Source organism: Nyctereutes procyonoides, unplaced genomic scaffold (genome assembly GCF_905146905.1).
Source record: "Nyctereutes procyonoides isolate TBG_1078 unplaced genomic scaffold, NYPRO_anot_genome, whole genome shotgun sequence".
NCBI classification, from domain to species: domain Eukaryota; kingdom Metazoa; phylum Chordata; class Mammalia; order Carnivora; family Canidae; genus Nyctereutes; species Nyctereutes procyonoides.
Window position 1 is genome coordinate 62,477,529 of NW_026575146.1, and position 27,991 is coordinate 62,505,519.

General features: G+C 48.9%; 1 protein-coding gene across 3 annotated transcripts in view; it reads right to left on the bottom strand.

The window, feature by feature from the left end:
• SYK (spleen associated tyrosine kinase) overlaps nucleotides 1-18,092 on the bottom strand; it is an 85,515-nt gene extending 67,423 nt beyond the window's left edge. For all 3 annotated transcript variants that reach the window (XM_055309458.1, XM_055309457.1, XM_055309459.1), the window contains exon 1: nucleotides 17,955-18,092. The gene's annotated coding sequence lies outside the window, so the exon portion shown is untranslated. The remainder of the gene's footprint in view (nucleotides 1-17,954) is intronic.
• Between the last annotated feature and the right edge of the window lie 9,899 nt (nucleotides 18,093-27,991).

Below are 27,991 nucleotides of genomic sequence, written 5' to 3' on the forward strand. Positions count from 1 at the left end.
TGTGACAAACATAACCTCCAATTACCTGCAGGTCTGAACAATATGAGCCACAGCCCCTCCCCATCCCCAGCCCCGCCACAGGTGCAATTTACTATATCATCGCCAGTTGCCAGCTTGTGGAGTTGGAAGTAAACCAGCCATAAAATCACTCCCCGGTTATTAGAAAAATATTTACTTGGAAATATTGGCTATGAGGGCGCCTGGGTGGCTCAGTCTGTTAAGTATCTGCCTTCTGCTCAGGCCATGATCTCAGGGTCCTTGAATTGTCAGGGGCTCCTCTGCTCCGTGGGGAGCCTGCTCTCGTTCTCCCTTCACTCCTCCCTATCCTGTTTGTACTCTGTCTCTCAAATAAATAAGTAAAATCCTTTTAAAAAATCCTGGCTATGAACAACTATTCTTTCATAAGAAAAACATTTGTGTGAGAATTTGAATATTCTTGTTTGGGGAACTCATGGGCTTGTTACAAATTTAAACAGAAATGCCAAGTTGTCTACACTGCTTTCAATCCTGATGTTTGTGATCTGACCTCTGCACCTGTTCACTGATGTCCCAGGTATAAGCCTGGTGCCAGGCATGTTGTGGGAGCTCAAGAGAAATCTGTCAATTAATGAACAAGAAATACAAGACTAAGGGATTTTCACTGTATTTGTAAAACAGTTCATTTGTTTCAAAATCATGTCTCTTATAAAACCCATCTAATCCAGCTTGGTTTTGAAAATTATTTCCCGGGGCACCTGGGTGGCTCAGTGGTTGAGCATCTGCCTTTGGCTCAGGGCGTGATCCCAGGGTCCAGGGATCTAGTCCCATATTGGGGTCCCTGCAGGGAGCCTACTTCTCCCTCTGCCTGTGTCTCTGCTTCTCCCTGTGTGTCTCATGAATAAATTAATAAAATCTTAAAAATATATATAAATATTAAAATCATTTTCCTGCTGTATATAAAAAATAAAATAAAATACATTCAATTCTCATTACGTGTGCTAATTATGTCCTAAAAAGTTTCCCTGAACACTGCGTTAGTGAATAAGGAACCACTGCTTCTAGGGGAAACACAGGCTTGTTCCTGGGAGTCTGTGGTCTCACATTGCCATCAGCCAATCAATGCACAGGTTTGTTCTAAGTGTGTTTCTGTTCAAAGACACGTGATTTAACATCTATCGTTGCTTAACTAACACTGAACCCATGACCAGCAACACCGCAACGCCTGCCCAGAGGAAGCCCATCTCACATGTATTTTCTCCAGAAGGCATATTGAAGCCTTATGCGCCACACAGCACATTAGCACCATGGTTACAGGTGGTTTTAAACTGCAAAGTCACCAACAAAAAGCAGAAAAGTTTTAAAAACGTGGGACGCGATTGACACAAAAATGACACGTAGGCAGAGTGCGCCTCATCTACCTCAGGGGCGAGTCAACACTCTGACGCTCTGTGTGTTTCCACAAAGGGCCGCAGAAGTGCCCAGAGCTCTGGCTACGCGGTCGCAAGACCGTTTCAGCGAGTAGGTGAATTTGCAAAAGGTACATGCAGATAACGGGGATCGAGTGTACACTACCTTATATCAGATGATAAATGTGTTAGATTCATCCTTCACCCATTTTGAGTGACTTCTAGAATGTTCACAAGAGCATCCATGGTCACTTGTACACAAAAGAGATGTGAAAGTACAGTTATTGTAAAATTCATATGATGGTTAATAGATGCTAATATGTGCAAAACTTCTATCTTATTAGTGTTAGCTCTTGACAACCCCATCCCACTGTATTTGTTGGCTCTACACAATTTCCTGGCATCCTCAAAAACAGAGCTTTTATATGCATATACCAAAAAATAGTCATGAAGCACCTCTGTCTGGTCTTCTGTTACAGGTGTTGATATTTCCTGCAGGTGAGCCACACAGTGAACAGGGCATCACCAATGTGTATTTATTTATTTATTTAAATTTTTTATTTATTTATGATAGTCACACACACACAGAGAGAGAGAATCAATGTGTATTTAAAAGGACGCCCGTTAAAGTAAACAAGAGAATGCACAGCCTTTGCCCCCAGGAGGACCTGAGCTTGAAACATCAGTCCTGCTGCTCACCAGCTCTCTGGCCTCGGGCAAATTACTCACCATAAAAAGGAAGTAGCCTTCACTTTATTTGGAATGTCCTTTTAGGAGAAATAAGGGCAAAAAAAAGGGGGGGGGATGTCAATATTTGTTTACTGTGAGTGTGGTTGCACTTTTCTGTACTTTTAAAATTTCCCCCAAAAGATGGTTGTCATAAGGAACAAATGAGGTCATGTCTGCTCAAGGCCTGGGGCTGGGCTCCTGCTCTTTCTTTCAGTCTGACCAGAAACAGGATGAGAGCACAGGGAAGGATCTTGGCTACTGCTATGGTCCCAGCACCTAGCACTATTCCTGGCTGGCAGGAGGTGACCAATAAATCAATGTGCTGAATGGATCAAACAGCCAGGCAAGGAAACAGCCCTGGCTGGCCACTCAGAGCAGAGAGGCTGACAGAGGCAGAGGGTGCCACATGAACGTCTGTGGTCATTCTGGTCATGTCTTCTATTCATTCTTCCCTGTTCCTGCAGAAACTTAGTTGTTCAATGAAAATGACAAATGCTTTAAGGTGCTCCGTAACACAAAGACCAAAACATCAGATAACTTTGCCGTTGCAGAGTAGAGAGGCCATGGCTGCCTCCTCTCTGAAACAAACTCACAACAAGAACAGGAGAGAGAAATGCCAGAAAATTAGTGGACTCCTCTAACCCCAAACAACAGTGTGCAGGGAGCAGGACCCACTGCAGCCAAGGCTCACCCTGGGAGCATGAAGACCCTCAGGGAAGATGAGTATGGCTCAGGGCAGACCTCAGGCAAAGCCCATGGAGTGGTGGGGTACCAATCAGTTTTTGAGGGTGGAGAGGAGATTCCGAATGGCTGGCAGCCTCCTTGGGAAGAAGTAAATGTTAAGCCAATTGTCTCCCTCCTCCTCCTCTCTTTCCCTTCCTCATCCTCCTCTCTCTCTTTCCCTCCCTCCCTCTCTCTCTCTCTCAGCATTACTGAGAATGAGGAAAACACTCTGTGGGCCTGGCACACATCCTGGGCCACTTCCGAACATGACTCACTTTTCCAAGAGGAGGAACCTACCCCTGGTCGACACAGTGACACGGACAGAATCAAAGGAGAGAAGCCATAGAAGAGACACGTGGGAGGCCCATAAAGTCATGGCCGCACATACAGCCATGGAAGTCAGGGCCTACTGGGATCATCGCTTGGTTAAAACAGTAGCTCAAACCGGAGACAAAAAAGTGAGTGGTCGTGGTGGGGGGGTGGTGAGGAGGCAAGAGTCAGAGAAGTCAGAGGTCGGGGCAGGCGGGAAAGGCGGCAATTTCAAACAGCGGAGGGGGGACAGGTGCGCAGTCAGAGAGAGCAAGGGGAATAGGGTGGCGTAGGTTGCGACGGATGAAAGGGAAATCCACACGGAGCTCCGCACAAAAGTACTAGAGGGACAGAGGAGACGCCAAATATGCAAGATCGACATTCCTGAGGCAGGGAAGTTCCATGAAGGAGTAGAACAGATGTCTAGAGCTTTAATTAAAGCCACTTCAGGGACACCTGGGTGGCTCAGTGGTTGAGCGTCTGCCTTCAGCTCAGGGCATGACCCAGGGGTCCTGGAATCGAGTCCCACATCGGGCTCCCCAGAGGGAGCCTGCTTCTCTCTCTCTCTGCCTGTGTCTCTGCCTCTTTCTCTGTGTCTTTCATGAATAAATACATAAAATCTTTAAAAGGAATAAAGTCACTTTTCAGAAACCAGAGGACTTTCCCCCTGGACTCTGTAGTTGGGGAGAAGCCTGTTAGGGAGCCTGTTAGTTGAGCAAACTCAACTTCTCCCTGGCCACCCTCGAGGCCGGAGGAGGATGGGAGCCTGTCCTAGATGGTCCAGGGGCCTCGGGGCTGGGGGGCTGGGGGTGATTCCAGCATCAGGATGACAGTGTTGTGGAAGGTGGGGAGGCTCCAATGGCCTACCGAGGGTTGGAAGGCTGGAGCAGGGCTGTCCCCCCCACCGAAGACATGGGCTTCAGACCCATTCCAGATGCATGTCAGCGGTGTAGACGTCCCAGGATTCCTCATCCAGAAATCCAAAGAGGTCTACTTTCCTGAGCTCCTAACAAAACAAAGAAAGTTCTAGATGGCAACAGTGCTTCTCCACCCTGACTACAGCTCAGGATAGCGGGGTGAGTCACTGTGTAAGGTGCCTGGTGATGGAGCTTCAGCCCCAAATTGCTCAGAGCTTGGGGGAGGGTGCGGAAGGGAGAAGGGGGTTCTGGAAGCTCTCCAGGTGACCTACCTGGCCAGGTGGGGGCACCGCTGCTCTAGGTGGAAGGTTCTGGGGCTCCTGGCCCACCCAGACAGAACTGCCCTGGGGGGTGAGCAGTAACCAGGCTGGGGAAGCAGTGGCGATGATGTGCAGGCAGCTTTGAGGAACCCTCTGCCCACGCAATCGATCGTCGCCCACGTCCTCAGTCAGAGTAGCCCAGCGAGTGCAGGCCCTCAGGTGAGAGCACCTGGCCCTGCAGGCCTCAGAGGCGGTGGTGGCGCGGGCAGGTGCACAGGAGACAGGGTGCGTGTGCTCCCCATCCTGACAACAGGCTGACGCATGAAAGAAAGTTCTAGAATTCCCAAGCTCTTCAGAGCTGCTGTTCCCCTGCTGCTTTATCTCCCTTCCCAATGAGCAGCACAGGAAATCCAGAAACAGGCAAGCTGCCCAGAGGGAGGCGGGGGCGCAGGGGACGGGGACAAGCTGGCCCAACGGGTCGGGAGCACCTGGCGGAGGGTCACGCACCTGGTAGATGGTCACCTGTGCCCTCATGGGCTCCCGCAGGCCCCGTCCCCCAGGACGCCCACCTCTTGGCTCGCACGTGAGCACACTGTCCACACTCCCGGAGACAAAGACCCAGCTTTCTTGCATGGCAGGGTACAACGTGTCATGAGATCTACACGCATTTCCTTCATCCGGCCTCAGTATGTGTTCCCTCTCCAGACAAGCATCCCTCGGATCCCAAATATTTTGAGAAAATTAAGTTGGATTTTTTTTTTTTAGAGAAATGAACAAGTACTAAGGTTTTCTCCATTACCTCAAAATCCTCTTGAATAAGAAACTAGCTTATTCTTCCAGAAACTACACCGAACCAAGTGTGTTTAACCCAAGGACATGTTGGCTAGAACTGTCCTCCAAGGCTGTGTTCCCACTGGATGGCTCCAGGGCAACCACTGGAAACCACTCCAGTCTCTGTGTGACTCATTACTGACCCGTCGCTAAGCTAGACTAAATGGGTGTATGTGTCTGAGTGTGCGCCTGCATGTGTGACAGATGTGCTCTGTGTGCTGTGTGTATGTAGACGTGTGTGTATGCACACGAGCATGTGTTCTGCTTGTGTGATGTGTGTATGTGTGTATGCCCCTGTGTGATGTGTGCATGCATGCTAATATGCACACATACGGTGTGTGCACTATACATGTGTGTGATGTGTGTGTGCATGTGTGTGTCGGGTAATATTGAGTAGGAAATGTCACTACTGCAGATGAAAGGGCCAGGCCAGATCCTGTGGATGAGACTCGTGGTCTCATGTGAAGGATGTGGGCGTCTTGTGGTCCTTTAAGGAAATGGGAGGTGTCCAGGTCCACATGTGAACAAGTGGCAAGGGTTACAATCCACTCTCCGCAGGCAGCCCTGGGGGGGGGGCTGGGGGTCAAACATGTGTCACATGTGTCCCCTGACCTGGGGAAGGAACGGTGTGGGGCTTGACCATGCTGTCATGATGGAAAGACTGTTCTACTCTGTTCTGCATGGAGTGATGAGCCACGTGTGGCTACTGCCCTTGAATGTATGGCCTCAAGTGTGGCAAAGACTGATTTTAAAATTTTATTTCCAGGCACCTGGGTGGCTCAGTGGTTGAGTCTGCCTTCAGCTCAGGGCATGACCCCGGGGTCCTGGGATCCAGTCCCACATCGGGCTCCCCAACAGGGAGCCTGCTTCTCCCTCTGCCTGTGTCTCTGCCTCTCTCTCTATGTCTCTCATGAATAAATAAAATATTTTAAAACATATAAATAAAAATAAAAATTTATTTCCCTTTAAGTACTTGAAATGTAAATGACCACACGTGGCTGGTGACGATGTACAGAATTACAGGATTCTAGATCCTTGGTGGGGACACTGGAGAAAGGCCTCTGTCCCCACCTGGGTCAGGTGTCAGCAGCGGAACAGTGCGCACACCCCTGGGACCCGTGTGATGGGACTGTTGGGATCATCTTACAATTTCATACCTGGAGGAATGGGCTGTGTGGCCCAGACACCTCTCCCTTCCAGACATCTCTTCTCCTTCTGAAGCCAAACGTGGGCTCTAGGTTTCTTTTTATGAAGGAGAGACACATTTTAGATCAAATACCTACTCCAAATATCAAATATTCACTGGATCCAAATCATACATGATACACTGAAATATAAGGGAGACAGTGAGAGCGCCAGGTGCCGGCCATGCTGGGAGCACAGAACACACAAAAATGTCTGTCTACAGTCTCCAAATGGATGCTTTAAAAGTGCATGATAAGGACCAAAATAATGTCACAAAGTGCTTTAGTGCTTCAGGGGAGGAGGGAGGCCATGAGCCGGTGAAGAGGGGGGTCCCTGTCCACTGACATCCCCTACATGCCGCCTGGTAAAACCCAGCAGGCTTTCCAAATGCATCCCCAGAGAACAGCTGGATTGCTTCAGAGTCAAAGTGAAACCGTTGGGTAAAGGCCACCCTGTTTCTGTGACCATCCCACTGTCTTCAAAAATCATTTTGTCCCTAAAAGACCCCCCCCTTTTTTTTGCTCCCCAGGTGAACAGAGGCTATGTAGCTCCTGCATTTCCCGTTGCACCGAGCCACCACCATTCTGCAGGCGGCTTCTTTGCAAGCCAGACCGCGGGTGCTCTGCACGGTGCATCTGCAAGCCCCAGAATTCTGCAGCCAGAGCAGGCGTTTCCAGCCTTGCTGTGGAGATGAGCTGCCAAGAGCTGAAGAAGTTTCAGTGGATGATGGCATCCAGCCCCATGTGCCTGGTCTGCCTCTACCAAGCGTGCCGCCCCCAGAGGGGGGCTTTAGGACCACTCGTGGGAACTGGGCATTTATGGGTGAAAGTTGTATTACAAAGCATAAACTTGGACACGTGGGATGGGGCCTGGGGGCTCCCGGCGGGAGTCTAGTACTGTGCCTCACAGGGGTACGTGGATGGGCAGAGTCAGGACCGGGTAGGCCATGGTCGCAGACTGTCCCCAGATGGCCCACTGCGATAGCAGCCCCCTTGTCATCATCCACTGCAGACGGTGAGGCCCTAAAGCCAAGCCACAGACACCAAGAAACCATGGCCCCAGCTCCCCCAGAGAGAAACTGCTCCTGTCCTCGTGAGAACAAAGCATCTGAAGTAAGTAAGGGGACCTGGAGTCATGCTAAGGAGTCATCTTGGAGATGGAAATCGTTCCATGCCCTGGTGTAGAAAATGCTACAGGCCAGTTTCTCTGTCAGCCCAGGGTGCACATTCTTTCTCAGGGAATCGTTCTGTCTGCTTGTACCTCCTACAAGTCTGATGGCTTATGCAGAGATCGCACTGACGGGGCTCACACCCCTTCTTCCCCAGGTCCCGACATCCAGGCCTTGTGATACAAGTGCAAAGGAAGGAAGTGTCCATGGTGTGAAGACGGGAGAGCTCTTTCTCTTCTTCAACGCAAACGCACACGCAGGGGTGGACCAGGGTCTTTGCTGTCAGAGGCGCACACGGCTGCTGTTATACCCAGCACACCCCTAAATTCAAACTCGAAGGCAATTCTGTTAGGCTTTAAGAGGTGCCTGTGTGCTCTAAAGTCCTGCTAACCTGGTCTCGACCTGGGCTGCTGCACCTGGCAGGGGAAGGGGCAGGAGCCCTCACAAATGTCCGAAGGCAGGCCACCTGCCTGACCATGTTCGAATGTGCAGGGTGGACAGCCTGAGCAGCCACGGGCAGGCCGAGCCTGGGCAGCACCTCCCGAAGCCGGCCAACCCCTGGAGGCTCACTTACATCGTGGGGAGACCCATGTCCAGTCACAGCAGATGCTCTGTTTTGCTCTAGCTCTCCTCCAGCCTCATCCCACTCAGACCTTCTTTTATCATGATCACACTAAATACCAAAGAGTAAAGAGTCTGCAGAGTAAAGAGGTGACTTGGACATCTTTATGTGTCGGTCTATGAAGATTGCACATTTTCAAAAAGACCACCACACGGGATCACAAAGCAGGGACAGCCCAGTTTATTCAGACAGTCCCCTTCTGATATGTATTGCTTTTTGCCTTTCCTTTCCTTTCCTGTTCTTTTTTTTTTTTTTTGCTATTACAAAATGAAATGTTGCAACAAATTACTGTACGCATATATATTGCTTCATTTTTGTGAATTTATATGCGTAAGAAGTTCCAAAAAGTAAACTGCATAGTCAAAGCACATGTGGGTTTTATTTATTTATTTTTTATTTTTTTTATTTTTATTTTTGTTAGCACATGTGGGTTTTAAATTTCAGAAGATGATCCCTGACGGCTCTGCCAGTGCCTATGTAAGTGTCTCTCTTCCCCACACCTTGTCGCAGAGCAGACCCTTAAATCAATGCTCATTTTGGAGGGGCAGGGCACATCCATGCACTTGGGGCTCATTTGTCCTTTTTAACGGCTTGTGTGTATCCTTGGCGGAGGTTTCTATTGGGCTGTGCTCATTTTTCTCATTGATTTGAAAGAACTCACTACATGTCAAAGCTACTGGTCTTTCAGCACTAGCACTGAAAACAAATACCTTTCATACGGTTTTTGCCACTTGTGTACGAATTTTTTTTTCCATTTGTATAGAGATTTGCTAAAAATTTTAGGAAATAATACTTATCAATCCTTTTCTTGGTTTCACATTTTCTATCATATTTAGAAAGGCCTTCTTCACACCATAATTGTTTAAAAACCTGCCCCAGTTTTTCTTATAGCCCTTTTAGGTTCTTGCTGTTATATTTTAATTTTTATTTTTTGCTCAGCCTGAAACGTATTCTGGTATAAGAAGTAAAGCTTTTCCAAGACCCCTAATTAATGCCCCATACTCCCTTCCCTGACTAATGGCAGGTGCCCTGCCTGCCCTGCCTGCCTTGCACTAACATTCCACACTTGATTCTCCACAATCCACTGCACCTATGCCTTAAGACCCTGGGGATCCTGTTTCCCCTTACCCACCCTTTGTTTCATTGTGTCCCTTGGTCTTCTCATGGTGAGGCCTGGAGAGTTCCCTTGTGCTCCTAATGGCAGCAGAGCAAGGCCACAGTGAGGAGGGGCCAGGCTTCATGTCACCACCTGTGATGGCCGACCCATTACATCCCACAGATTCGTGTGCTGAAGTCCTAAGCCGCCAGGACCTCAGAATGCAATTATGTTAGAAAGCAGAGTTTTTACAGAGGTGATTAAGTTCACATGAGGCCATTACCGTAGGCCCTAATCTAATAGGACTGCTGTCTGCATAAAATGGGGGGAGTTAACACACAGAGGCAAGGTGTGAGGACAGAGGGAGGAGACGCCATCCACAAGCCAAAGAGAAAGGCCTCGAAAAAAACCAACCCTGCTGACACCTGATCTCAGACCTTCTGCCTCCAAAACTGTTATTTAAACCCCCTGGTCTTGGTCCTTTGTCCAGCAACTCTAGCAAACTAATACCATTCCTCTATCAACAGGTACCCACACGGTTTCCAGAGTTTTCTCAGTAGAGACAAGCTGGAAGGATGACCTGGCTTTTCAGCTAATGCGTCTTTGCAGACACTGGTGGTTCCTTGGCCATAGCTTTCTGTCTTCTTTCTAGAGAGCATCCTTTCCTGCCAGCTCTCAAGCTGCCTTCCTCTGGCTGAATCCCAGAGTCCCGCCTGCATCACAAATGTTTCCACAATGGGACACAACACGACTGAATTGGAATATTTTCCTTCTCCCCTGCTCTATTACACGAGCAGCCCCTCCCAGCCCCAGCGACACTAACACGTGCGGGGAACAGGACTTACCCCTGGCGGGGCAGCCTGCACTGTGGACATGCAGACGGCAGCTCAGTGCATCCTTCCGAGCCTGCTTCCCCGGAGCTCCGGTTCACTCTGATGGAGACCTGGGAAGTAGGCCTAACGTGGGTGGAAAGGACATAAAATGTATAAAAGCATCTGATGTTCTCCTATTAGCCTCTCACCGATTCAAGACTTTTTGCCCAGTTCCTATTGAATGAGCTTAATGTCCCAACACAAAGCTACGACAATAGTAAGGACACGGCACAAAGAGCTCCTGTCCTCGCTCTGCCTTCTTGGGCTTCCTTGTGTCCCCTTGCAGGACGCGCCACCTCCCACACGGCATGACAGCAGATCCATCTACACTCCTTATCAGGGCAGTAGGTAGGAATCACTGCTCTGGAGGAGCGGCACACAAGTCTGAGGCTCTGAAACCCAGCAACACCCCTTAGCATTTGGAAAAGTCACTTCACCTTCTCAACAGGTGAATTAGATGCTCTGCAAGGTCCCTTCCACCCTAACACCCTGGGCATCCTGAGAGGTGCCTCTGAGCAAGTCCTGCTTCGGGTCCACCCCGCCCTAACCATCTGCGTGGACAGGACCCCGCGGCCCTCTCTGTAGACACACTTGCTGCCCAAGTGCCAGGGTGGCTGGCACAGTGCCCAGGGCAACAGGGGACGCCAAAGCCACCCCCGGTCTGCCACCCAGCCAGTTCTTGCGAGCTCCACCCACCCCCTCCCACCGTCCGCTGTCACATCCTCACGCAGCTATGACCATCAGCTGATTGGGATTACTCAGAGAAGGAAGTGGTGGAGTTCCTCTCCCAGCCTGGGCAGCAGCCATAAACACAGAGAAAGGAAAGAGCGTGAAAACAGGAATGCAGGCTAGGAGTCCATGAGCACGATGGGAAGCGAAGGAGGCAGGGTGCCAGGGGACTGCACACTACTGCCCACCCCAGGGGATGAAGCAAGGTGGGCTCAGCGTGAAGAGGGAAATCACGGTCCATGCGCAGGCAGGTGACAGGGGTGGGCTGCGAGGTGGAAGCGGGCCCTCAGGTGCGGTGCCCTGGGGGTGCCAGCACCCTGGGAAGGGGAGCAGAGCAGCCGGGCAGCCACAGCTCCCCAGCTCCTCGGCAGGCCCTGTGCAGGAAGGACATGTGTCTGGAGAGGTAGGGCATGGCCACGTCTGTGAAGGGCAGACAACCTCTGTGCCAGCCACCTGGTTCCTGGATCCTGGCTCCCCCTGCCCGTGCACACCCCACCCCTCCGAGCTCATGGGGGACAGCTTAGGAGAGAGCCACAGAACAAATGCAGACTCAGGAAATGAACTCCTAGGGCTGCTTGAAAATAAAAAGACCAGGATTCACCCTAGAAACACCAAGCACAACATGAAAGCTCACCCCATAAAGGAAAGGCAACCAGATGAGCTGATGCTAAGGGAAGACAGAGGCCATGGAGCAAGTGGGGGGCCATGGTCCCCCCACTGGGACCAGTAAGAAAAACCACAAAAGCCCAAGGTGTCACTAAAAAAAATAAAGGATTAACTACATTCCCTGGAAATGAAGCCCCTACTTGCTGGAATATAACAGCCCTTGTAGATGGACTTGGTAACAGGATGGACAGGGCTAAGATCTTTCTGGAGATGAGGAGTAACATGCTGGTCTTGTGAAACAATGTAAAGGGCAAAAAGAGGGGAAAAAGTGAAAGAAAAAGTGCATTCACTGCAACCTTCTTTATAAAAATTAGGTAGCCAGTCAGCTTGCTTGGTTAGAGGCGTGGTATTAATATCAAAAATTTGGTGAGGGCAACCCTAAATGTCTGTCGGTAAATGATTGTATTTTCTAGTCTGTGGAATAAAACACAATGATCAATGATAGGAAGACCTCCTCAGCCCCAGAGATGTGGTTGATTAGAAAAAGAAAGTTGCAAAACAATATTGGTGTTAAGAACATGCAAACACACACACACACACACACACACACACACACACACATGCTCACGCACAGCAGCAAAGGCTAGAATATAAGACACCCCCCCACCACCCAGAGGGTGGGCTGGGGCAGAGGGAGCGGTCAAGGAGAGTGTTAGTGGTGTTCATCACATCTGAATTCTTCCCCAATGGGGACACCTGGGTGGCTCAGTGGTTGAGCACCTGCCTTCAGCTCAGGTCGTGACTCCGGGGTCCTGGGATCCAGTCCCGCATTGGGCTCCCTGCAGGGAGCCTGCTTCTCCCTCTGCCTGTGTCTCTGCCTCTCCCTCTGTGTCTTTCATGAATAAATAAATAAAATCTTTTAAAATGAATGAATGAATGAATGAATGAATGAATGAATGAATGAATTCTTACCTGTACTGGTGCATTCACAGAGACCAAAGCTTAAAACAGAACAGGACTTGAACCCGAAGGAACTTCAGGCCCTTACTCTCAAACACCATTGATAGACACTCAGTAAGACATATTGCAATCAACCGATTCAAATATTCTTAGCATCAAGATGAAAATAACCACAGCATTGTGCCTCCACCCAGGCTGCACCCGAGGCTCTTGTACAGAGGCAGCAGGAGGCTGCCAACCACTTCAATAGAGTGGACTCCAGAAGCCCCGGTCCCCCAGATGCCCCAAGGACAATGAAACCTGTGGCCATGGAGGTGCGAGTGTGCTGACGGGTGCTCTCCCCTGCAAGTCACCTGCAAGGGACTCCTTGCACCTCCACACCCACTGCCACTATCTGCTCATGAAACCTCATCTGGTCCAGCATTTTGTGACTGGGGCGAGGAAAGCTTCTCTGGGGATAACATTTAAAATCAAACAGCACCTGCTCCAGGACCAAGGGATCCAGGCCAGAGCATCTGAAAAAAAAGCACTGCGGGCTCCCTCCCCGTGCCCGGGGAAATCTCACATTCCCATCGATTGGATAAGAAAACACCCATGTCAGAGCAAATACAGAAGCGGGGCTGAGATTGATTTAAAATTCCCATGCTGGAATCCCTATGTATGATCTAGAACATACAGATCATCCGTACATACACATCCTAGAAATATAAAGTTTTGAGGAAATGTTTTCGACAATTATTACTGCGGATTTCTAATGGCTCAACTGCACGTGAATGCGGTTGGTGAGCGGTGTGTGAAGACGCCACAGAGTGGAGCAGAGGTCTGACAGGCACTTTGCAAACAATGTGGACAGTCAGCCGTCTCCCCGGGACAGGACAGGTTTCCCTCACGAACGTGTGTGTAGTGAAGACCAGAGCAGTGATCAGACTCCAGTGGGGAGGTTAGTTTTGTGTCGCAGAGCTGGGGAGACCGTTGTCGCAGGCAGAGAGTCACCAAGAAGACACAAAAGTAAGAGTTTACCCGGGAAAAGTGACAGAGGGCTCCAGGAAACGCACTGAAACTATATTGCACACCTTGCCTTCGCAGTGACTACGATCACCATAAATACCAAATGGGCTTCTCATCCCCGGGGGTTACAGCAGGACTGTGGTGGGTGGAGGTGGTGGCCTGGCACTGCCACGGGCTCCCTTCTCACAGCAGGAAGTTGACAGACACTGTCTAAAACCGATACATCAAAAACAAGAACAAATGAGCCTATCATCAGGAAATAAGGTGGAGAATTCTAGAAGAAATAGCTACAAGGGTCAAAAAATCACTTTGGGGAACAGCTGTAGAGGGTGAGAAGGTATTGGCATAAATTAGAATTTCGCAAAAGTAAAATTTAACTCTGGCCACAGCAAAACATCCCCATGACAAGTCAGCAGAAACAGTCTTTTTCTTTTTAATATTTTATTTATTTATTCATGAGAGACACAGTGAGAGGCGAAGACAAAGGCAGAGGGAGAAGCAGGCTCCCTATGGGGAGCCCAATGTGGGACTCGATCCCAGGACCCTGGGATCATGACCTGAGCTGAAGGCAGGTGCTCAACCACTGAGCCACCCAGGCATCCCAGAAGCAGACCACCCTAAGAAATTATCAGACTGACCAGAATGGAATGATGATTTATCAATTAAGACAAACAACTGTAGTGGGAAAGCAGACGGTCACATGCTGGAAATTCCAATGCTTTCTGTAGCCACACAGAGCATAGATAAACAGGCCAATATCTAAGTTGTGGCTTTTCCCAAAACTCAGCCATCCTTCCTCACTCCCCCCAACTCATCGTCCTCACCGTCCCTGGGCCTGCGCCTCCATTACCCTGCTGCTGGCCTTGTGACCCTCCTGCCAGCTCAGCCTGCCCTGGGATCAACGCCTCCCATACCGTGGGCCAATCGGGGAGGAGCCCAGAACCCTCTGGCCCTGGGCCCCCTACAGTGCTCCAGCACAGCCTTGGGAGGTGGTGACCCTTCCAGCTCCAGGGTCCAAGCACCCCTGTGTCAGAGGGAGGCACCCCGGGACAGGGGATACTACTCACCAGATACCAGCCACCATAAAAGCTGTCAGGGCCCCCTCTCCTGAGTAATCAGGGTGTTAACTGATACTCCCTCAATATTCACTTCCTCCTCCCACCATCAGCCTCTGGCAGCCTCCAAAAAACATTTCTGGTGGTTTCCAGAAATGGACAGATGCAGAGCGAGCCACTTCTGATTCGTTAGCCCTAATACTCTTCCCTGGACTGGTCTCGTCGGCCTCAACTAGATGTGACTGCACTTACGATGCCAATTCAACTTTTCAAGATCCAAAGGGCAAAACTTAACATAATTCATTTATAAAGACAAACAGGTTTCAAAGAATGCAAGCTAAATTTTTTTTTGTCAGATGAAACTATAAGCTCGTAGGAAACGTGCCTGCTAACGGAACACCAGAATGAATGAATGAACTTCTCCTTTCAAATCCGCTCCGTCTCCTTGTGTACTCATCTTTGCCTAGTCAAAAGCAAAACAAAACAAAAACCTTTTTTTTTCCCAAGTTTAAAAGAACTTATTGAAACGCAAGGTGGAAGAGCAAGAGATGAGACACAGTTAATTCAGACAATTTAATTCCAGGCTCTTCTAAGGACTTTGCCTTTTGATTTCAGTTGCTTTAAAAGAAAAAAAAAAAAGTTCAGTGCATGAACATTAAAAAAAAAGTCCTCTCCCAAGGGCTAATTGTTTCTCTACTCATTTGCACCCAAAACAATCCAGAAATAGAAGATGTTAAAACTTTGCAAATGGGGAGCAAGGGGGGAGGGTGAGGATAAAGGAAGAATTAGCTTGGATTGTAAAAAAGTGCTCTTCCATTCCTTAGGAACAGATAATGCAGAGACAGCGAGCCTGCTGTGGGGGGAACAGGAAATACTACTTCTTCCAAAAACATACTGTGGGCACAAAGGATGGCAGCAACCTCCCTGCATTCTTGCTCTAAAATCATCGATCTTGGGATCCTTGGGTGGCGCAGCGGTTTGGCGCCTGCCTTTGGCCCAGGGCGCGATCCTGGAGACCCGGGATCGAATCCCACGTCGGGCTCCCGGTGCATGGAGCCTGCTTCTCCCTCTGCCTATGTCTCTGACTCTCTCTCTCTCTCTCTGTGACTATCATAAATAAATAAAAAAAAATTAAAAAAAAAAAAAATAAAATCATCGATCTTGGGGCCCCTGGTGGCTCAGGGGTTGAACGTCTGCCTTTGGTCCAGGGCATGACCCCTGGGTCCTGGGATCGAGTCCCACATGCCCCTCTCTCTGTCTCTCGTGAATAAATAAATAAAATCTTAAAAAAAATAACATCATTTATTCTCACTTGGATCTGTATTGGGATGGTTATCATTGAAATTTCAATGAGGTCTTGCTCCCTGAAAAGGGGCAATTTGCCCATTTAATCACAGAAGGTATAGTTACTGGACAGGAGAAATGCAATTTATTTCCAAAAGTAAACAAAAGGCCCTAGGAGTCTCATATGGTCCCAAACGTCCTGATGCGTAAAACCCCTGAGAAATAAGGTTTTGAGGTAAGTTTTAGGGAACTCACTCAGTGACAACATCTGCCCTAAACGGACACACAGCTATTTATAGTGTGTTTATTCCACTAAATGCGACAAGTCACAGTGTCCCTGCAGACATATGAACGGGTGGGAGTATGGGAGGCCGCCCAGCATGTACCAGAGTCTCTAATACACGGCGACAGTGTGGACACGTACCTCTCTAAATTCTGAGAAATGTTTTTCTCAATGCTGAAATTTAGCTTCCCAATTTGAACTCTAAATTGTGAAAAATCCAGGATTCCAAAACATATCTTAGCACATGGGTTTTTGGAAAATAATTGTGGACGTGCTATGTGCTGCATAAAGTAGATACTGTACTAGGGAGTCTTTGGTTTAAAAGCAGAGAAATTTTTTTAAAAAGGAAAAATAAATAAAACTGAGAGGTCAGACTTGTGCTTAGGATATTAAATTAAATATGAGCCTAAAGAAGGTGAAAGTGAGTTATTTCTTAAATACAGATCTAGCAATAAGATTATTTGTCAAGTTCCTCCCTTAGCAGAGGTTAAGACCTAAAGTATATGCCTCATTTGTTTATCCTAGCTTAAAACGTTAAAAACATTCTAGTTACTAAGCATATTTGTAAAATCCTACCTATGAAAGCACTCCACATACAGAGACTAGAAATCCATTTCTATTTTACTGCAAAATCTCCTCTAAACATTACAAAACAAAAGTATAATGGAGATGGAACAAAATGACGATAAAAAATTTTAACGGAGAAGATTTCTCGTTTAAAACCCCTAGTACTCTACACCTTTCTAAAGGTGTTAGCTCAAGGATAAATATATTCATGCACAATAGGGACTTTTTTTTGGGGGGGGGAAGCAGATCAATGAATTCAGTTCTGTGTAATTAAAATGCTGCCTTCCTAGTGGCAATGAATTTCTTCTTACTAAAAAAAAAAAAAAAAAAAAAAAAAAAAAAGGCTTCAGATGCTAGAATCATTTCCATTCCTTCCAAGAATTCCAAGTCATCACAAGATGAACTCTTTTTTTAACTAGAAAATTCCGATGTGGGGCATCTCCAACTTTTAAACTACCCACTGACAGCGCTTCCAGGGCTTAAGGAAAGAACACCTGCTGCTCAAGGTTTGCTAGGGATCAACGGAATCTTTGGCCATTCGGTCAAACGGATAAAAAATAACCTGCAACACTGTCTCCAACATCAAAAGCCTCAAACCGTGACTTCTCCAGACTAGGTCTTCCTAGTTCTGGAACATTCGAATAAACCCCAAACCGAGTCGCCTCTGTACAGTTAGGCAGGCGGGCTGATGGTTTGGGAGCTATGCTGCCAAACTCCAACTGACGGCATCGCACTGCACTGGGCTCTCGGCGTCACCTACTAAGTCACTGTGCCCTGAAAACGCGTCTCAACGAGCGATCCTGCTCCATTTTAGGGGTGGCCCGGGAAGTTCCTTGTTTCTACACAACTGCTCTTTCTGTAGGAAAAGGCGTGCACGCGCTGAACCCTCCGCAGGCCCAGGAGCACCGGCACCTGGAGTCACCCACATCAACAAGGTGGAATTTCCCAGGGCAGCGATAAAATGGCCAAAGGACAAGGTGAGCCTCCGGCGTGCGCCCGCGGATCCGCGCCCCGCCGCCGGCACCTGCGGCTTCCGCACCCCCGCCCGCCCCACTGGCGCCCCGCCCCGCAGGCCCCGGCAGGCCCGACCCCGACCCGACCCGACCCGACCCGACCCGACCGGGAGTGCTCGGTGGAGGACCGAAGCCCGCAGCACCCACCCGCCCTGATTCCAGAGACTCACTCAGCCAGTCCCGCCCGAGGCCCTGAGCGCACCTGCCCCGCCGAGGGCCCGGCACAGACCCGGGCTCGGGGCGGGCAGGGGGGCAACAGGCGCGTCGCCCCGCCCCGCCCGCCTTCCCCTGCTCCCGGCTGCCTGGGGCTCCGCGTCCCCGCTGCCCGGCCCAGGGCGCGCGCCACACCTACCTGTGCCAGGTGAGCCGAGGGCGGGGCGCGGGGCGCGGGGCGCGGGGCGCGGGCCCGGACGGCTCGGGGCGCAGCACCGGACCGCGCGCTGCTCCTCGCTCCTCCCGCCGGAGTCTTCTCAGCGGTCCAGCGCGAGGCGCTTCCTCATTTTGGGCAACTTCCTTAACGCGCCCGGGCAGGCCCCGCACTTCCTCCCGGCCGCCGCGCCCCAGCGCTGGGGGCCCGCCCCCCCCGCCCCCCCCGCCTCCCCCCGCCCGCCCGTGCGCCCCAGCGACCCCGCGCCCCGCGCCCGCCCCAGTGCCCCCAGCGCCCCCGCGCCCCGGACCCGCCTACCCCGCCCGCCCGTGCGCCCCGGTGACCCCGCGCCCGCCCCAGTGCCCCCGCGCCCCGGACCCGCCTACCCCGCCCGCCGGTGCGCCCCAGTGACCCCGCGCCCGCCCCAGTGCCCCCAGCGCCCCCGCGCCCCGGACCCGCCCACCCCGCCCGCCGGTGCGCCCCGGTGACCCCGCGCCCGCCCCAGTGCCCCCAGCGCCCCCGCGCCCCGGACCCGCCCACCCCGCCCGCCGGTGCGCCCCGGTGACCCCGCGCCCGCCCCAGTGCCCCCAGCGCCCCCGCGCCCGGGGCCCACCTACCCGCCCGCCAGCCTGCGGGTGCGCCCCCCCCCCCCCCCGTGCCCCTGTGCTCCCAGCGCCCGGGGCCCACCTGGAGTGCCTGCAGGGACCCCACGCCGTGCCTGCTGCCCGTGCGCCCAGGACAGGCTCCGGGCGCCCCTAGTCCCCTGCGCCCTGCCTCCCAGGCCCAGAAGGCCCACCCCAGGGGTCTTCATCTACACACAAGGGGCCCTGCCTGACAGCAACAGGAACCTCTGGCCGCCTTGCCAACCTGCCACCTGGTCCTTTGAACCACCGGCAGCGCTAAAAGGGCGCGCCCATCGCGCAGGGCCCTGGCGTGGGAAGAGACTCTTGCTCACTGGGGGGCGGACTCCCTCCTGGTCACCAACCCAAGACGCTCCTGCTGACCTGTGACCCCAAGGCCCTCTGCACCCTGCCTTTAGAGTTAGGCTCTAGGCGCACATCGGACTTCACTGCGCTCTGCTGGATGGGCCCGGCTTGTCCCACGCCGTGTTTTCTGAGGGCTCTGGTGATTTCAAGGCTCTTGACAGTGAGCTCAACTTGCTCCCTTCGGCCCACAACCGGTTCTTATGCCTGGACCTAAGTAAATTAAGTTTAATATTTACCGTAGTATTGGGGCACCTGGGTGGCTCAGTGTGGAATGTCTGCCTTTGGCTCAGGTCCTGATCCCTTATTCCTGGGATCATGTCCCCTGGGGAGCCTGCTTCTCCCTCTGCCTGTGTCTCTGCCTCTCTCATGAATAAATAAATAATATCTTAAAAAAATATATTTACTGTAGTTTTATTTTTTATTTACTGTAGTTTTAAAAAAATATTTGTAAAATGCCCTATCCCCTCTCCTTGTTTTTCTATCAGGAAGCCCTCTTTAAAATTTTCCCATAAAACAGTACCCAGATCCTCAGATTCTTGGTAACGGGTAGCAGTAAGTGTTTTAAAAGGCTGTGCCCTGAGCCCCAAAAATCAAAGTGAAATATAGATTATAATTGCCATGGAGAAATACAAGCTGATAGGGAGTATGGACACTCATCACAGCCCCTCAGTCTTTCCCACCTGGACATTCTCTTCTATTCATTTTTAAGTCAAGTGAGGGATTTTTATTATGGTTCTATTTGATAAGCATTGGACTTAAATTTTGCTTCAAACAGCCAGTGAAATAGCCAGCATTCTCTAAACAGAAGCTGCAAAACATGTACACAGGAGGTTTCCAGAGTGGGTAATATCATTGGAAATGGACAAATGGGATTTGTTTTGAATCTGCATGAGAAGAACAAACCTGGTGTTAATGAAGATGATGAAGATGACGTGTTTCCCTAGGGGCGGCCAATGGCGATGAGGTTCTAGATCGGTCCCTACACAATGCCTTCCTGCACTGCTGTGTGGTCCCTCTCGCCTTTGGGGCATTTAAGTGACTGAGCATGCTTATGATGATTTTGGAAAAAAAAAGAATGTTAAAGTCATTACACAAATACCTAGGAAAAAAACCTTTCAAAAAGACAACTTCAAAATAAAAATTAAAAAAAAAAAGTCAATACATTTCTGCCAGTGTTTCTTCCTTCTCCCCATGGTCTTCTCCCTCCAATGTCCTTGCTGTTCACCCTTCACCCAGTAAATCTTAGCTGTCATTATCGTCTGAGTCCTGGATCCCCGCCTCCCCCATGAAACCCTGTACTCTGATGGTCTCTGGGACTCCCCACACTGCTACTTTTTAAAGTCTCCTGTTCCCTGCAGTATCTTTTATTTTTTTTTTCTTTAAGAATAGTAACTCTAGGGGTGCCTGGGTGCCTCAGTGGTGGAGCGTCTGCCTTTGGCCCAGGGTGTGATCTTGGAGTCCCAGGATCAAGTCCCACATCAGGCTCCCCACAGGGAACCTGCTTATCCCCCTGCCTGTGTTTCTGCCTCTCTCCCTGTGTCTCTCATGAATAAATAAAGAAAATCTTAAAAAAAAAAAAAAGAACAGTAACTCTATTTCCTGGTGTTGCTGTGTTCATTGACATCTGAAACCTCCTGTCTATTGGCCTTGTGTGTTTCCACTGGTTCTGGCTCATGGTGTCAGACTTCCTTGTAAACTTGGCTGCACTCACTGTGAGCCACTCGCCACCTCAGAAAAACTATTCGTGGACATTCATTGAGGCCTAGGAAGAAGACTTTTTCTTTCGGAGACAATTTGCCTTTGCTTTGGTCAGAAGCCTAGGGTAAAACTAATGTTTGGACAATTAAAAGTAAATTCTCAGCTTATGGTTTCTTTGGACCACCTAGGTGATAGGAATTTGGGCTGGAAATTTGAGCACAATTTTGGTCAACTTGTGGTTGCATGGTTGCAGTCTTTCAAGGATTCATCTCTTCCATTCCCTCTCTGTGCTTCCTCTCATATTCCTTGTATCTTGGAGTCTGTGTTTCTTGTTTTCCGTGTCTTCCTCTTCCTTGAGAGTTCACTGCAACACTTTGGAGGAACATGCTTTCCCTTTGTTTCCTGAAACTTTGAAAAGTTTCATATCTATCCAGAAGGTTCTACCCTCAAGTTCAATGGTTTGGATGGTAAAGAATTCTAGCTCAGAAACCATTTCTCTTTACAACTTTTAAGTCAAGATTCTCTGGGTTTCTTGCTTTAAGTGTTGATGTCAAGAAATCCAAACCATTCTGATTCTTTGTCTTTTCATTCTGATTCTTCATCCTTGCGAGCATAGCGACTGCTTCGCTCTTTTCACCTGCCCTGGCTTGGCAGTTTTCCCAGAACTTCTTTTTGCTCTCCTCCTCTGAGGGTGACGGTTCCTTGATCCTCACGGCAGATCCTTTCTCTTTCAGGGCCACAGTTTGAAGGTTTCATATTCCTTTCATGCCTAATTTTCTGTAACTTTTGAGCATAGGGGGATGGGCTTAGCTGAAGGTGAGGTGCATCAGTGGGAGGTCCCCCTACCTCCCTACCCCCACCCACAGGACACCGGGTTGGATGCAGAAAGTCTGCTTCTTGCTGGCAGAAGGAAAGGGAAGAAGAGCCTAGTCCTTTGGAGGCACCATTGGGCATCAGGTCAGTTCCCCAATTCTGTGGGCCGTGGCATCTTCGCACTTGTGACAAAGCTGGGCTGGAGCGCTAACACTTCTCTTTCTCACCTCATCCGCACCACGGCCATTTTCGCTACCCCGTAGTCAACAACTCCAAAAACTAAGAATATGTAATAAATCCTTTTATCCTATCAAGATTTGAGTGAGAGCTGTCAGGATTTTGTAGACTGATGAGATGTGGTTTCAGGGAGGTGGGAGTGTGACCTCACCATGATACTCTCTAACTTCCGTTTTTCATATGAGCTGAGTTCGTCTCACAGAGTGGTTCTCCTTTTCTTGTTTGGTGACTCTTGGTAACTTTTACACTTTTGTGTTCTACCCCTCCCTTTTTTCTTGGGGAGCAATGGGAGGGGGAGGGAGGGTTCTTTTTTCTTTTTTCTAGGTAGTTGGGCAGTGAATATTTCAGTGCCTTTATCCAGAATTCAATGACACACACATAGTTTTTAAAGATTGTATTTATTTATTTGACAGAGAGAGAAGGAGTACAAGCAGGGGGAGCTTGAGAGGGAGAAGTAGACTCCCTGTTGAGCAGGGATCCCAATGCGGGACTCGATCCCAGGACCCTGAGATCATGACCTGAGCCGAAGGCAGACATGTAACCGACTGAACCCCCCAGGTGCCCTGACCCACATTTTTAAACCATAGATGTACAGAATGTGCAGGTTATACATCATACATTTCATATTTAGGATGCAAGATCCACATTTGTCATCTCTTTCAAATTCAGAAACGCAAGTTGCGTGTGATCTGTTAAGACGGTTTAGGTTGCAAATAAAAGACTCTTCAGCTCTAGCTCTTGAAATCATAAAATTTTATTGGCTCACAAAAGAGTAAACTCCAGAGTTAGGATAGTATTAGGTGGATGGGTGAACTTTAATACAGATTATTTTAAGTTAAAAGAAAAATCACACAAGGCAGCATTTCACCATTTTAACAGTTTCAAGGAGGAAGGATACCTTTTTAAAATGAAATAATTCACTATCTTGTCTTATGAAGCAAGTTAATTTTGAGAAGTCAATGCTGCTGAATCTCAGCAATTTCCCACCAAGGGTCACATCTACTCATCAGCAGAACCGCTTTTACAGAACGTGGCAGGAGAAACATCATTCCTCTGGATCTCCTTCACCAATTCAATTGGGATTTAAAAGTGACCTTTGAGCTGCAAATGGTGGGCTTCCTTCATTTTCTGTTGTCAGTGAGGTTTTGAGAAAAAAAAGAAAAAGATAAAATGTCACTTAATGACTAAGGATAGCACTTGAACACAGATCGCATGGGTTTAAACCTAGTGCTAATGACACTGGCCAGGGCAAGAAAGCAGGGGCTCCTGTCCTGATATTTCCCTAGATGTGTGTGGCTCCTCTGTGTGCCTCTAATTTCTTGTTTTCAGTGAAATTCAAATCAGCAGACAGTTGCTGTGTGTCTATTCTTGCTAGGCATGATCTAAGCACTGGAGATCAACAAGGATCAACTATCCTGACAAGTGACCATGTATTTGCCTAAAAGATTACTCTTCAAAAATATAATTACTTAATTGGAATTCAACTGCAATTAAATGTACTTAAATATAAAGCAATGAACTTGATATATTGATAAAGCAATGAACTTGATATACTGATTCCTCAATATATCGCTATTTTAGGGTAGTCTCCCAATGTAAAGCATTAAGTGAATTGGTGTGTAGTCCTATTAAATAGTGCTACCCTGTGAGTCATAATCTGTTTTAAGTGTACCCAGAAAAAATATGCTTAGAGACAAAGAACAGAAATGATGTTTTCTGATTCACAATATGTTTCATTTCCACGAATGGGCATTTCCCACTTGTCCATGCAACTACTCTATCGATAATGCTTGCAACTTGGTTGATTTTAATGTTCAGGTTTGATCCAAGGTTGAGGTTGCCACCTTGAAACTCAGTTAAGAATGAAAAATCTTCATTGTTTTCATTTGTACAGTTGGTTGACATGTACGTGAAAAGATGCCCCACATCATTATCGTGAGGGAATTGCAAATCAAAACCACAATGAGATGTCACTTCATTCCTGTTAGAATGGCCATCCTCAAACGGACGAGGAACAGCAAGTGTTGGTGAGGATATGGAGAAAAAGGAACCCTCATGCACTGCTGCTGGGAATGTACCCTGTGGGAAACAGTATGGAGGTTCCTCAAAAAGTTAAAAATAGAGCTGCCCTGGGAGTTTGCAATTGCCCTTTTGGGTATTTATCCAAAGAACATGGAAACGCTAACCTGAAAAGATTTATGGACCACTGTGTTTTTTGCAGCATTATTTACTGTACACAAGATAGAGATACAACCTATGTGTGCTTCGATGAATGATTGGATAAAGAACACGTGAGATCTATATACAATGGAGCATTATTAAGCCATAAAAAAGTCACAGAATCTTGCCATTTGTGACAACATGGATGCACCTCAGATGGAGAAAGACAAATACCATATTTATCAAATTCCAAATTGCATAAACACTTGGGTCTATTTCTAGCCTTTCTGTCCTGTTTCCATCATCTGTCTAATATGCTAGGACAGTACTGCTTTAATTGATTAGCTCTGTAATTTTGCTTCATGATACATAATGCGTCCTCAGGATTTGAAAAACTCGTTTTCAGTAGCCGCAGGCCTCCCTCAAGATGATGGGATTTTCACTCCTATTAGATTCTGAGCAAACACACATATGTGTGGATTCTCCAAGCACAGATTCTCCAATTCTGTTGGAATCTGAGGAGATAGAGGAGGGAGATGAAGGGGCATTGTTGTCCAGTTCGTGGCTTTCAGGTAGTCTGGAGACACATCACAATTCTCTACCGGTGATCTACTTTGAGCGTTAAATCTTCCCAATGTTTCTGGTGACCTGCGTTAGGATGAGCAGCTAAAAAAACAAACAGAGACCACTCTGTACCCTGTTGTCTTTGTACACATCCAGCTGGACACGTGTATATTTATTATAAGTTTGTTACACTATAATTTGTGACAGAGAATGTGTTTATGTTAGTTGACTTTGTAATCCAGAGGCCAATGGTTGTCTTTTTGACTAACTTATTTTTTTTTAAGATTTTGTATTATTTATTTATTCATGAGAGACACACAGAGAGAGGCAGAGACACAGGCAGAGGGAGAAGCAGGCTCCATGCAGGGAGCCAGATGCAGGACTCAATCCCAGGACCCCAGGATCATACCCTGAGCTGAAGGCAGAAGCTCAACCACTGAGCCACCCAGGTGTCCCTTCAAGTAACTTATTTAACTAACTTTCCCCCTCTCAGTGTTTGACATGATAGAGACTCCTTGATAGGAAGTGAGACCAGAGCAACCTTTCTGTTAAATAAAACAAACGTACCTGCCACATAGAACCCGAGCACTGAAAGTTCACTGCTGTGGATCTTCTTCAGTCAAGAGGACCACAGCCTGCAAGGTGACATGTAAACACGAGATCTACTCTTAGCTTCTGGGTTAGAGAAGGTGCATTTTGGAGTGAAGTTAGACCCTTGAGGACTTAGAAGGGATAGTGCCTGAAGTCACAGTCAGAAGACCAGCAGCTTGGAGCAGCAGGAGGCAGGAGGTGTGTCCCTGTCCTGCATCTTTGCCCCATTCCTGGGGAGGACATCAGCTTTGGTGCCCTGTAAGGTGTGGGTTGGGACATTCCAAACACAGCCCTCACCCTGCCCTCTTCCTACTCATCCCGAGCACCCTGAGCTTTGGAATAACTCACCATCAGTGATCAGGGACAAGGGATGATGGTTCTGTTGGGAGGGGACGGTCCCCTGCTGTCAACCTGGTTTCAGCATCCCCCATGTTCAGGAGCTTCTCTGTGGAGAAGCAGCAACAAGAGCTCTGAAGGTCTTTCCTGGTGTGCTGCTGCCCGAATGGGTCAGAGAGGGCATGGGGAGGACAGGGGAGAGCAGGGGAGGGCAGGCAGGGAGGCAGCTGGCTACTAGGCTCAGGTGAGTGAGCAGCAGGTGAATACCTTCAGACTCATAGCACCACGTGTGATGGGAGATGGCAGGTTCTCCAACCTCAAAGCCTGGCGAGCCCCCGGGTCCCTCTAGACCTGGATGAAGGTCCTTGACCAGTGGTGGTGTGAGCCTCTTGCTGTCTGCACAAACCCCACAAGCTCACAGCCTTCCTGCCCTGAAACTCAGAGGCCCAGGGTCAGAAGAAGCCCTGCCCCAAGAAAGGAGATTCCTGTAGATCTAGGGATATTTTGTCATCTCACCAAAAGGTGTTTTTTTTTTTTTTTTAACAAGGTCTTGTCATTTTGTTTTTCCTTTGAGATATTTTTATAAATCGTAAAAATGAAAGATGTGTCGGTAGCCATCAGGGAATTGGCAATCCACAGCTACGGGCCGAGTCTGGCCAGTGGCCTCCTGTGGCAAGAACAGCTCTCCCCACGGCAAGAATGGTTTTTATATTTTTAAATTGTTGTTAAAAATACACACAAAGCCTGAACGAAGGAGACTGTGGACCAGAGATTCTAGGTGGCCCTCAAAACCTCGCATTTTTATTGTCTGGTTGTCTGCAGAGCTGGGGTGCTGACCTCTGAGGTATATTAAGATTTTTAAATGTTTCGAACCTTTTTTTTTTTTTTTCTCACGGACAACAATGAGAAAGACATTTGTTTGTTTAACCTTTGGAAATCTTGACTGAGGATACGGATTTACATATACATTCAAGGATGAAAAATGTGTTATTACTCAGTACAGACAACAAATTTGACTCAGAAATCTATAAATACATGGCAATCTGTCCTTTATTTTTTTTAAGGTTTTCTTTTTAAGTCATCTCTACCCCAATGTGGGGCTTGAACCCACAACCCCAACCAAGATCAAGAGTCACATGTTCTACGGATTGAGCCAGCCAGATAGGCGACCCATCTGTCCTTTGTTTTTGGTAAATGTTTAGTTTGGGAATAATTTCTTTTTTCTTTTAAAGATTTTATTTATTTATTCATGAGAGACACACAGAGAGAGAGAGGCAGAGACACAGGCAGAGGGAGAAGCAGGCTCCCTGTGGGGGGGGCCCGATGCAGGACTCGATTCCAGGACCCCAGGATCTTGCCCTGAGCTGAAGGCAGAGCTGAAGGCTGAGCCACCCAGGCGTCCCAAGTTTTGGAATAATTTCATTCATAGAGAAGTTGCACAGATGTGGCTCAGACCATGGTCAGGCCTCCCTCCTGACCTTCGCCAGCATCTCAAGATCCTTCATCAACATTCACCCACCTTCATGGTCCTTGAGGGCCGTCACCAGCCCGGTGCTGGGACCTGCCCCGCGAGCTTGGCTGGATGTCACTGGCTTTTCCACACACCTTCTCCTCCTGTCTCGTCGCCCGAGCAGGGCCCCATGCCCACTCGGTGTCCCTCCGTGTTCACCACCGACACTATCGCCTTCGTACTCGGGTTTTGAAGCAGGAAGGCTGACCTCCTGTGTTGGAAGCTCTCTTCCGGATCTGATTTTCTTTGATTCTAATACAGAAAAACCACATGAGAGAAAGAGATGAAACGTTGCCCTGCTTACGTTTAAGCACGAGTAAGCAACCCGGGATCCTTGCACAGACGTCCTGCTCATTACGATAGAAGGAAACCCTTCCTTGTCTTTCTTAGAGACGCCAAACCCCCGTAACTCGAGAGTTCTTCCTGAATTCCAAATGAAATCCCATCTGCGGGCATCTAATGGAGCAGGAACAGCACAGAGTTTACCTTTACAATACTTCAAAGTGTGTCGCGGGAGGATGAACCCTGGCTGATACCCAAGATGTTGGAAAATAAAATTTAAATAAAGTATTTTAAAAGATGGATCACAGGTTTTGTATGACCCATCCTGAGGATCGGGGACCTGGTGGCACGCTTGGTGGCCATCGGAGGGGAGAGCGAGGACCACAGGCAGGTGGTCCCCGGGCTGTGGCAGGAGGCAGACAGGCAGACAGGCCCGGGCTCGCGGGGTTCTTCTCGCCCTGCGAGTAGGGGCGAGGCCCTGCAACTGGTGGTGTCCCTGCCTCAGGTCAGCCTCAGGCAGTGACAGAAGCAGCCCAGCTTGTTTGTTTGCAGATGCCTGGAAATGGAAGCCAGACGTCTGCAACCTGAACACATGCTGAAAATCCCCCCCAAAAAGACTTCTTAGAAACGGCGGCCGTTACACCACACACCAGCTTCCTTGTGCCCGCTGAGCCTTCAGGGTGAGCACGTGCTCTTATATTTGAAATTGTTTCCCGTTTTTCTATCAGTGCAGGAAACTGGGCTTGAAGAAAGCAGATTCCAGGCAGCTGCCACTCTGTCCGTGACCTTGGGGACAGCCAGCGGGATGCATTCACAGCCCATCACCAAGACGCCAGTGTGCCAGG